This window comes from Tupaia chinensis, unplaced genomic scaffold, assembly GCF_000334495.1.
Source record: "Tupaia chinensis unplaced genomic scaffold, TupChi_1.0 Scaffold145659_1, whole genome shotgun sequence".
Classification (NCBI taxonomy): Eukaryota; Metazoa; Chordata; class Mammalia; order Scandentia; family Tupaiidae; genus Tupaia; species Tupaia belangeri.
This window is the reverse complement of record NW_006205516.1, coordinates 2979372-2991914: the sequence shown is the minus strand read 5'-3', so window position 1 is coordinate 2991914 and position 12543 is coordinate 2979372. Positions and strand designations below refer to the sequence as shown.

At 37.6% G+C, this 12543-nt stretch overlaps 2 pseudogenes; one reads left to right on the top strand and one right to left on the bottom strand.

The window, feature by feature from the left end:
• Positions 1-2672: 2672 nt before the first annotated feature.
• Positions 2673-3121, top strand: LOC102478613 (dnaJ homolog subfamily C member 24 pseudogene; annotated as a pseudogene).
• A 2041-nt stretch (positions 3122-5162) lies between these two features.
• On the bottom strand, positions 5163-5701 carry LOC102501266 (60S ribosomal protein L29 pseudogene; annotated as a pseudogene).
• Between the last annotated feature and the right edge of the window lie 6842 nt (positions 5702-12543).

The following is a 12543-nucleotide window of genomic DNA, read 5'->3' as shown; positions in this document are numbered from 1 at the left end:
TTTTTTTTTTTTGCCAGAGGGCACATGCAATTGCCAAAGAGATACAGAGACAGAGAGGGAGAGGGCGAAGGAAAAAGCACTCCCTAATGTGCTGTGATGATCTGCAGTTTTTTCTCCTCCATTTCTCCATAATATTGGGATTTGGGGCATGCATACACACCTGACTGATGTATTTTTCAAGCCACTGGGAATGGAAATTCAACTGTGGTCAGCCATGAGGGCTATGGCTTCCTTGACCTCTAGCCACGGGGCTGGCCTATATTTTGCTGCTTTGTTAATGAGGTATAAACAGAGAAATACGTCCCTCTCGACTTTGAGTCTATAGTTTACTTGTGTGGCAAGACCAAGTAAAACTCTCATGCAAGAATACAATTACTTTGGAGGTTTCAGGGTTGGTTTCATAGCACATCATACCCATCAGTGTAATGGAACTCTGCATCTCATTGCGGGGCTGGGGGTATTAGTCTTCCCTGCACAAGAACAAAAAGGACTGCCTTACTTCCATCTGTTCTACAGTCTGGCAGACAGATGCTTTTTTCTTTTGTTTGCTTGGGAAATGCGTTGTAGAGTTTCCATCACTGCCTCCAACCCACCAAAGTCCCAGTACCTATGTTTCCTACCATGGCCCATGCAGGAGACCCAGAAGCACAAACTGCCTGTAGGTCCTACCTGGACTGGTCACAACTGCTGCCATGGGAAAGCCGTTCCCAATCCCCTTAGCCATGGTGACAATGTCAGGGAGGACATCATGGGTTTGAAAGCCCCAGAAGTGAGAGCCCAGCCTTCCAAATCCTGTCTGTACCTGACAAAAACAAATTCAAACAGTGGAAACCTTTCAAGAAATGCTGCTTCTCCCCCCTCCCCTTCTCTTTTCTTTCCTTCTCTTCTTCTCCTCCTCCTCAGTATCATGGATGCCAGCCATTATCATCACCATCTGTATAGTGTCATGAAAAAAGCACTTTATCTGTGTCTAAGCTTTTAGGCACCAACAACCAATGACTAGTTTTGTGTAATTCTGGATGTGTTTCTTAAGTCTCTGTTAAATCATCTGTCAAGTAGAAATGCTAATAACAATACATGGTAGAGCTGCTGAGAGGGTCTATAAATAATGCATGTGAAAGGGATTATTGTGATTAATGGTCCCTAATAAGCACCTCCTTTGTGTAAGATGGTGGATAGAAAAGAGGAGAAACTGGATCTGGCTCTGGCTGGCTGAAGTGGATTTACTGTCAGTCTAGTGGAGCTGGGGCACTTGCCACACGGCCCAGATAGGCTGGTCCTCCTCTTCTCAGAGGTTCCCTCCCCTTCCTGAGAATTGCATCATGAGAAAGACCCACCTGAGTTCCTTAACTCTGGGTTGAACTTCTCTAATCTAGAAATTGTGAGAATTTGGACTAAAAATTAACCATTTATTTTTGTGCATGCTATTTCCTTTTTTTAGAAGACCCTTCTTGCTTCTTCATCTCATTAACTTTTTCGGTCCTTTGAAACATGGCTTCATCATCACTTAGTCTAAGGAGCTTTTCTTGAGCACTAGTGGGCTCCCACTCAAGGTCCTCTGGGCATGTTGCTCTCAGACCTTGCACTGTGGACTATATCACCATAGTCTGATGATGGGGAATGTCCTTCTTCTCACTATCCATAATACCAAGTGGAATTCCTGCTACAAAGCAGACATTTAGTAAGAAGTATTCATAGTGGCAGAAATGCCTAATGGAATAAAGTCTGACAAATGCCTCTATACAAATTTCTGCCAGAATTTTCCTGGTATAGCTTTCTTGAACTCTTTCTGGCTCTCTCTCTCTCTTTCTCTCTATCTTTCTCTCTCTCTTCACATACACACAATGCAGAGCAGGGATAGGAGTGTGGAATGACTGATGGTAAGATTCACTTAAAAGAGTAAGTTTGTTTCTCAGGTTTCCTTCCCATTTTCCCTGCTCTCTCTTGGCTGCTACAGCCAAGGCAGGTTCTAGGAGTTATGATCTGATGATAATGACTAATGTAAGGGAAGAAAGAACTAGACTTAAGAGTCAGACAAATTTGGGATTGAGTCCTGGTTCTCTGCTTCTTAGCTATGGACCTCTGAGCGAGTTGATTAATTTGCCCAAATGAGGTAACACTAGAACTCATGGAAAATCCATCTATTTTGTCTTTTTGTCTTCCCTTTTTCTTACTCCATCTAAATACCATAAATAAATGGTGAAAATAAGATTGCTTAGACAATGAATAAAATTATGCAGGACAATAAACCATATTTAGTCACCTAGGAAGTATCAGTTTCTTTTTCTTTTCATTTCTTTTTTTTGGGGGGGGAGGAGTGGGGAGAGATTTTTGCTATAGGGCACATGTTCTTGCTGTAGAGATAGACAGAAAGCAAGGTATCACTCCCTGGGGAAATGGCTATGCCACAATCCCTTCTCTTCCATTCTCCTGTTGAGATTTTGGGGATCACACACATGTATCTGGTGTGAGTTTAAGCCGTTGGGTCCAGGACTCAAACCATGGACAACGATGTGGGAGTCCAGTGACATAACCATTTGGCATCTTCTAGCCCTCAATACAAACGTTCCTTAAAAGTGATCATATATAGGAAGGCAGGCAGGAAGTGGGCGCTGCCGGCCACAGGAAGTCTGGTGATCTGAGAAGACCCCCCTCCCCTTTACATTCAATGGATGATGGCATTTGAGCAGAATCCAAAGAAGGATTGGTACAGCATTCTGGGGGCGACCCATCTGCAAATGTGTCAGACCTAAAACAGAAGTATCAAAGACTCATATTAATGTACTATCCAGATAAACAGAGTGCAGATGTGCCAGCGGGCTCGGTGGAGGAATGTTTATGAAAGTTCATCGAAGTTGATCAGGCGTGGAAAATTCTAGGGAATGAAGAGACAAAAAAAGAGTATGACCTGCAGTGGCATGAAGATGAACTAAGAAATATGGGACCAGTAGATGCTCAAGTACATCTTGAAGAAATATCTTGGAATGAAGATGATCACTCTTTTTCTTTGAGTTGCCAATGTGGTGGAAAATATAATTTTTCTGAGGATGAAGCAGAAGTAGTTCACCTGATTTCTTGTGATACATGTTCACTAATTATAGAACTCCTTGATTCTCGCTAAACTCGTGCATGACTTAAGAATCTTTAAACTGCGTATGCAGACACAGTGAGGAGAGAGGCCATTCGAGCACTGTCTGTTCAAGGAAATTATTTTTTTTCAGCCCCATTATTTGGAAGGAAAATTTAAGATTGTTAAATATAGGCCATACCAGATTAATAAAAAATTAAGATAGTTAATTTGTTTATATTTATATTTACACGTTGCCACAAAAAAATAGTAGAATTAGGAATTATATTTAGTGAATTCCCATCTGAGACCTGTATTACTTTGTTTTCTCCTTGGTTCAAAGTAAGTTTTTTGTTTTGTTTTGTTTTGTTTGTTTGTTTGTTTGTTTGTTTGTTTTTGACTAATATTAGCAAGTCTCCTCTTTCAGAGGTAACAGTATTATCAAATTTCTTTGTAGTTAGTAAGTTTATGATGTAACAGATGATATTTCTAGCTGCTAAACTTACAAGCCTGCAGCACACCTATCTCAAATTTTGAGGTTAAAATTAAATTAGAATCTTTGTGACAAACATGAACCTAGTTCTTCAGTCATGAAGGCTGGAGATGAGTATCCATGAGGTTATTTCAGTTAGTAAAGAGGGCAAAGTAGCAGAAAGAAAGCAGCTTTGGAGTCAGAAGACTTGACTCCAGTCCTGGTCCAATGAACACTGCCACCTTGGACTTTAAATGTAATGTAGGAAGTGGAAGTCTTTGTTAAAAGTTTTCTAAATTAGTGTGTTGCTTTTCTTTTCATTCCAAAATAAGATACAGTATTAATGCTGATATTTATGAATAAAGAACCAATGCACTACTGGTATGAAACGGACTCTTATTACATATTACTGCTGACTGCAGCAGACTTTATTTATCATACCCCTAAAAGATTTATTTTTATGTATTTCATATTTTACCTATGATTTAAGGCAGAACTCACTTTAAACAATTTTCAGGGATTTTTTTTTATGGGAATCACAAACTTTTTAAACTTAACTTCAAAGAGTGGGTATGCATGTAACTTACCAGCTGTTTACTAGATTGAACTCCTAGTGGTGTCAGACTGAACTGATGAATGGAATAGTTACCGCTCTGAGTTGTGAATGTAGCTGAAGGATGAGGTATATTCAAGAAGAGTGGATCACTTTAATTGTACCCTATAAAACCAAATGTTCAAATCCTGCAGTCATCCACATCTCCACTTAAAAGTATTTTTATACAGGAGTCCCTTTTATCTGCAGGGGTACATTTCTGGACCCCCCACTGGATGGCAGAAAGTACCGAGCCCTATATATAGTCTATGTTTTATTGGTAACTGGATGATAAAATAGAACACATATAACAGTATACTCTAATAAAAGTTATGGGAACATTTTAAAAAAGTGATCATATATATACATAGCATCTGTACTCAGTATTCAGTAAATAAAAATTTTACCTGACATTCCATAATTTTGTTTGAATGCTTGAGGGACATTGTACTGAATAAAGTCATGATCAAACAGTAATAGCATCAGAAGGGAGAATTGTGCTATTTATGATTAGCCCTGATGCTATTCATTGTAATTGTTTTTTCATCAAAGCAGATGTCCCTGGGATGAGTGTACCGAAGATGTAATCTATGTCAGCAGTTCTCAAAGATTCTGATAAATACTAATTTTTATTTCCATAAAGATTTAAAATCCATTTTCAGAGGAATAAAAAGAGAGATGCTAAATTGTTGTACAAGTGGGGAAGCAGGTAGTGAAGTTCTTGAGTAGAATAGGGTAGAAGATTCCACTGTGAGCTCTATCTATAGGTAATAACATAGGAGAATGTTGGAATGGTATCTGGCTGAATAACTGGGTATTCTTCCAGATCTACCAGCAGAGCCTGATTTACTTTTAGAAACTCGTCTCATGCCATAGTTATATCACGTTTTTGTTGAAGTACAGGATTTCTTTTTTTTTTTTTTTTTCCTGCCTCATGTTTATTCACACACATAGCACAGGAGGACACCAGCCCCACACAGAGAGCAGCCCGGGGGTCAGTCCGTCTGTCCTCATACTGGCAAAGGCCTCTGTTACGGGGCTTTTCTGGGGGCCTGGACACCTTTGGGAGCCTGAGCCAGAGCTGGAACTGAAGAAGGAGCTGCAGGTGAAGCCTGGGCTTTGGTCTGGGTCTTGGTCTGAGCCTTAGCCTTGTTGGCCTTTGGCCAAGAGAGCCTGAGGCCCTTGGCGATATGGGTGCGAGCATGTTCCCCAAGCTTAGGGTGGGCAATGTAGGCAAGACAACTGAGCTTGCGGCTGCTTCCCTTCGGGATGCCCTTCTGAAACCCCCTTTGTTTTACGAGTGCCTTGATGGCCTCCGTGCGCGCACTCATGGCCTTGGCATTGTTGGCCTGCCTCTTCCTCAGACCCTTCTTGTTGTGCTTCTTGGCAAAGCATATGTCCCTCAGGAATTTGGGGTCTTCCCCTTTGAGAGATCCATATCTTTGTGATCGAGGTTTCTTGATGCCATTTCTATGCCATTTTTCGGTACTGGTTGTGTGTGGTGTGGTTCTTGAACTTGGCCATGTCTGCACCGAAACCCACGGCCGCTGAGGAGCCTGGGGCCGGAAGAGAGCGAAGTACAGGATTTCTATGAGATTTCTCATATATGGGAAGAATTTTGTTACACATATTTTATCAAATACATATTAAAAATATAAACATTGAAAACTCATCTTCTTTCCTCCCCTCCTGTCATTTCTTGAAAACCTATTATATCTAATAAATACTGAGCTCTAAACCATTCAGAAAAAATTTATAACTGTAAAGTGTTTTTAAAATGCCATTCAGAATCTTTCCACATACCATAGTCCTATTTCTATTACATTTGGAAAAACTGTATTTGATAATAATCAAATCTTCTTTGAGCTCTAAATATTATTTTATGAGATTCTTTTGTATGATCATTTGATTTCAAAAGGCAACAGGTATTTTCTACTTTCAAGATGCAAAACACCTGCATTTAAATAACAACTATACAAGAGAATGATTAAAGCCTATGTTCTGCTTAAATTTTTTTTTTGTTAAGAGAGATTTTTGCTATAGAGTGCGTGAGCTTGCCAGAGAGACAGAGAGACAGAAAACAAGAAATCGCCTCCCAGATGGGATGGCCATGTCTCAATCCCTTTTCCTTCTATTCTCCACTTGGGATCTTGGGCACACATGCACAGGCACCTAGCATGAGTTTTAAATCATTGGGTCCAGGTCGACTACGTTGGAGTCCAGTGACGTGACTGTTATGCCATCTGCTGTTCCCTTGAATATCTTTTGTCTCTCTTATTTATTTAACCTGCTAGAATATTTGCCAAGGTAAATTTTTGGATTCTTTTAGACATTTTTATAAAGTTCCATTTTGAATGTTTTACCTTTTTCTATCCTTTTACTTTCAGCTTGTTTCTTTAAACATAAAGTGTTTCTCTTGTAGATAGTAACTACTGATAAGTCTTTTTATTTTATCTAGTCTGGCCAATCTCTGCCATTTATGTGGTGTTCATTTATATTTAAACTAATTATTGATATGATTTGTTTTTTTTAAGTCTACCATCATTTTTATCATTTTTCTTGTGTCAATTGCCCCAGAGCTTATAATATAGAACCTTAACCTACTAGATACATTTTAAATGAAAGTGAGGTAAGTAGAATGCCATGTAACAAGCTACAGAGCATAACAATATTTCCTGGTCACATATAAACTTGCAAAAAATTGAAACTCCAGGACTTCCTTTTACTCTTTGACCATGCCATATTGCTTATAAAGAAAAAAAAATAGTTTAGTTAGACTTAAATTTGCAAGGAAAGATAGCTATTGTGGAATGATTTTAGGAGAGCTACATAAAGGAAGCTGTTTCAATCAGGCTGGGTTAAATTATGCTTAAATTAGAAACCTGAAATTCTCAGTGGAGGCAGGATTATTCTCATTCATGCTTCACATTCATTAAGGATAAATAAGGGCTCTGCTCCATGGTGCCTTTTCCTAGGACCAAGGATGGTAGAAAACTCCCTTGCTGGGACACTGTTGTTATTGTGACAGTGGAAAAGTGAGTTCTAACTTGTATATTAAGTACTTAGCCAGAAGTAACACATGTCACTGTTTTCTGCAATCTATTGGCCAGAACTAGTGACATATCCTTATCTAACCACAAGGGTCCAGAAAGTACAACCCAAACGTGAGCCAGAAAAAGGATAAAATTGAAATATCTAGTAAGCGTCATTAATGATTACCACATGGGTTTTGCTGTGTTTTGTTTTGTTTTGTTTTGTTGCTGCAGATTCCCGAGTCTTAGTTCCTGGAGGAGTAATGCTTCTTGATTCTTCTGCTTTCACTGGGTTTAACAGTCACAATAAACATTTCTGACAAAAGGAAAAGTATTTTCACAGTAATGAAAAATATATGGTGTGAAGCAATGCTATCAGTTATTGGGAAGAACAAGGCTGGTTCAGAAGGTTGGTAACAATGCTCCTTTCTGCTAAACTTGGAAACACTGTGGGCCAGAATATATTTCTGCCCTCAAAACACTGTCAGTGTGAAATGGAAACCCAAAGGAGTATGTTCTATTGGTTTGATAATTGAACAAGTCAGTTTTATTCAAAGTTAGAAAAATTTGAGGCAAATATTTGAAATAAAAGTGAGAAGACTCTGAGAGAAAGGGAAGGCAGTTGTCACCAAATGACAAGCATACTTGTAGCTTACTTAGGATCTTGTACTTTTTATGAAGATAATATTTTAAGTATTTTAAGACTTGATATATGCTCCTCCCAGAAAAACCATAAAATAAGAAAAAGAGATAATCACCATTAATTGGGTATTGGCAAACCATAGATGCTCTTCTAGGTGTTTGAAACCTCCCTATGAAGTAATGATTCAGAAATTCAGTATTACAAAAAGCATTTATTACAGTTTCTTTGGGGAAAAGACAGGAGAAAAAACTAGGTAATACACAAACCTATGCAGACTTAGAAAAATAAACATTTATTTTCTCCTTGTCATGTTTTCCATGTCATTTGCATTCCTTGCTTCTTCATTTTAAAATGCCACTTAATATCAGGCAGATATTGAAAAACAAGTGCTAGTGATTAATGCTTGTCACTTTAAAACAACCGTAAGTAAAATTTTATAGATTTGTTTGCTAGAAAAGCATTTCTGCCATTATTAGATGAAAAGGCAAACCAGTAGAATAGTCCACTAAGACTGAGTTATGTAGGTGGTGTTCCATAAATCAAATAGAAATGGATCTGCCAGGTAAGCCACCAACTTTTCTATATTAAAATATACTTTTTCCCCACAAGTGGAATTCTGAAAACTTAAGTGGGTGCCAAGTCTTTAAGAAAGAGTCAATAAATCAACATAGTCTATTGTTAGAGTTCACTAAAGATCATGGTCAAGATCAGAATTGATCAAAGTGTGGTCTGAAGGCCAACTCTAGTCCACAGATCAGTGTTAGTCAATAAACTTTTTACCAGTTGGGACGTGGTGGCACCCACCCTATGGCAAAAAATTTTTACCAGTTCACCTAGAGATGAGGAATGTGTATGAGAATGTGAAGCAATGCACTACTTCCATCATTAAGAAATGTGTGTGTGTGTGTGTAATGTATGTTCAATATAGATATCATGTTATGTATATATGTATGTATATATAATTTATATACATTATGTATCTATGTAATTTTATATGGCTGTCTCTCTATTATATATAGCAAAATACATATCTAATCTGTATCTACATATGCACACATCTAATCTATATCTATATAGCTAATCAGTGTGTTTAGTGACTCAGTTTATTTACACGTTGGTGCAAGCCCCATATCTCACTGTAGATAGGTAACAGTTCACAGACCATTAGGTGAGGTCTGTCAGTTACAAGTGATAACTGGCATGTCCACAAATGTGGATGGCTCTTTGGTAATAAAAATGCATTATGTCTGACTATATAAGAAATATTCACCAGGGATATTTACTTTGAGAGCTGTGCAGAAGTAGTGATACATCCTTTCTGAGATCAGGTGTGTGCTGAAAGACCAGACCAAACCTTTGGATAATGAAGTTCTGCCAAAAGACAACTGTTTTTGTTTTTGTTTGATTGTTTATAATTAGCTGTTGTGTTGCCATTTCTATTGAGTGTTTCTTTCTTTGATATACCCAGATATCACACATTATTTTTAAATATTATGTCAGAAAAGGCTATCTTAATTAAACCAATTACCCTAATAGTGTAATAATGAGAAAATACTATTAAATGCTTTTGACAGCTTACTGTGTGCCAAGCACTGTCCTAAGTGCTTTATATTCTTTGAATAATTTAATCCCTACAATAGTCCTATGAAATAAGCATTATTATTATTATCTCCATTTTGCAATAAGAAAATGAGAGCAGAGTTTAAGCGATTTGCTCTAAATCACACATCAGCAAAGAGACAGAATAAGGAGCCCAACTCTTGCACTTTCACCCTTGAGTCTATATTCCTAATAACCACAGTGTATTTCTTTTCTGAGGGGAAGAGAGGCAATATATATTTACTGAAAATACTCCTGAACTAACTATACAAAACCTCATATTTTAATCCCAACCCAGCAACTAACTAGCCATGTGTCTTTGGGCAAAACCTTCCTTTATTTAGGCCCTGATCTCCTAATCTAGAAAAATAAGCAGTGTGGACTAGATGTTTTTTCACATACCTTTCAGTGTTAAGGTTCTGTGAGTCTGTAAGTATAGATTTCTTAATCAAATCAGAGGTTTATAAATGTATCTTTTATACCAAATTTCTTGCTCAAATAAAATTCTTTGTTTCTATTTCAACAAAGCAATATTGCTCTGGGCTATGTGCCTGTCTGTAGAAACAGTCTTATAATATAAAACTGAATATTAGTATGAGGGTCACTGAAATAGGATCTTACCCCTTTGCTCTCTGCTAAAGACAGGACATAACAATTATACACAAGTCATAAACATGACATTTAATATTTTGATTTGTTTCTTACTGTTTTGTCCTAACAATAAGACCAACCTATCTAGTGGATTGATTTGGCTTCATAGGAAATGAATTTTTCTCCATGTCTAAAGTCTTCATAGTCTGGAAACGTTTAAATATTTGGGTATTTTGTTCCTAATATACAGCAAATTTTGCCAAGTTCTGTAGTCCTATAGTACCCTGTTTCTGCTGCTAAGCTTTAATGAACAAAGAATATAGTGTTACCATAGTCTTTTCCCACTCACAGAGATGGTATGATTTGTAATGAATGGTGGGTACTAATGCCTACAGATTTAAATCCATTTGTACCACAAATAATCAATTTGGAAATAAAAACACTCCTGGTCTCCAATTTGAAGAAATAATAAACTAAATGTAAGTAACCTGCTATGTTCCCTCAAATATATATTTAAGGGCACAAGAACAGCTCTGTGCTTCTGTCTACTGAGAAACAAATGGCAGGAAAGCATTATTAAACTGTAAGAGAATTTTTAACTGACAGGTTTGCTATCTTTCATTGTCTTTATGCTTATTGAATAATGTTACATTTAGGCTGGCAGTGAAATCTTCAGTAACACCTTGCTGGATATCAAGTACATTTTGTCCAGTGATGATAGTCATAGGGAACAGGACATTTCATTTTTTCTCCTGATGATTAGTTTAGCTGAGTAAAATGGGGATTTTCTGATTTTTTTTATATACATGATTAAAGGTCATGCAGCTGGAGTCAACTAAGCCAGCAAGAAAGTTGGGATAGGATCCCAAATAAAAACTGAAAGGCACAGTTCTCACAGTTTGTATTTTTGGTAATTATGAATGTTCTATGTGTTCAAAGAAATGATGGGTCAACACTGAGGTTATTCATATCCCCAGACTATAAATACGGATGACCATTATCAAGATGTGTTCTCATGATAGTTACCATTGTACATTCCCTGATCCAGAGTAATGGTAGACTTCATCTCAGATGTAAGTGCTCACTTCGGTCAATACTTTCAAACTTATTCTAAGGCAATTACTACCAAGAACTCCGAAACTAAAGTTTTCTATTACCCCTTTATCAGAAAGTGATTTATGATCCCTTTCTTGTCTATATAGTACAATGAAAAGACATGAATTATAATTCCTATATGCTAGGATCTGTAAGACTATGAGAACATCTTTTAAATCCCCTCGGCCTCAGTTTGTCAACTGTGAAATGAGATATTGGACCAAATGATTCTCTCCCTTCTAGAAGAAAAAAAATGTTGTAATTTTAAGATTTTTCCCCTTCTAGAAGAAAAAAAATGTTGTAATTTTAAGGCATTAGGATTTAAAGATTAGGCTCCTTTAATAATATATCCCACTTTTCCCTCGAGCCCTGTTCTTTTTGCTTCTCAAAACATGTGTACACTCAAAGAAAACTGAGACTAATAGAATGACACGTTCTATTTCAATGATGCTTGATCCAAAGAAAGTTCCAATTTTCATATTAAAGTTCAATGAAAGAATACTGTATACTTGTAACTAGCTACATGGTTAGAGATAGCATTTACTGATCACCTACTAAATGCAGGGTACTTGACTAGCATTTTTAAAAAAGAATTATTTATTTCATTTTATTTATCATTATTATTATTGAATTTGCTACAGGGTATATACACTCACTAGAGAGAGACAGAGAGAGAGAGATAGAGAGAGAGAGAGAAAGTAAGAAAACAGGTCTCCAGGTCCAGGACTCAAACCACAGTCAGTCTTGTGGGAGTCCGAGCCTTAACCACCATACCACCTGCTGGTCCCTTTAACTTATGTTATGGAAGTTAATTCTTATGACACGTTAGGGTCATTGAGGGCATTGAGGAAATAACATCTTTCTCTGCCTTGTTTCTGATTTAATTGAGAACTAAGACCACAGATATTAATATAAGGAGAAAAATAATTTTTTACCTTGAACAAAATGGAGAGAGGTAGTGTATCTGTGGACATATAGGCTTCATAATACTGAATGACAGATTTGAACCGATTCAACACCCCAAACTGGACAGATGACAATTACAACCAGTATGAGGCAACAGTGAATCGCTGCAGTATTCTCCTGCCATGGGCCACTTATGTTGTGGAGGAGCCAAGCAGAATGCAGGCTCCTCCCAGCCAGCTTATATCCTAAGAAAAGGAAAAGAGAGGGACCAACAGATGGCATGGTAGTTACATTGCTGGACTCCCACATGGCTGACCACATCTTGAGTCTTGGACCGAGTGGCTTGAAAATCATGCTGGCCGCCTGTATGTGCATACCCAACATTCCTGGGAGAAAATGGAAAAGAAAGGATTACAGCATGGCCATTCCTCCTGGAGCAGTGATTTCTCACTTGCCCTCACTATGTCTCTTTTTCCTGTGAGCATGTGTCCTACAGAAAAAAAAAATCTCAATGAAAAGAGAGAGAGAGAGAAAGAAAGGAAGGAA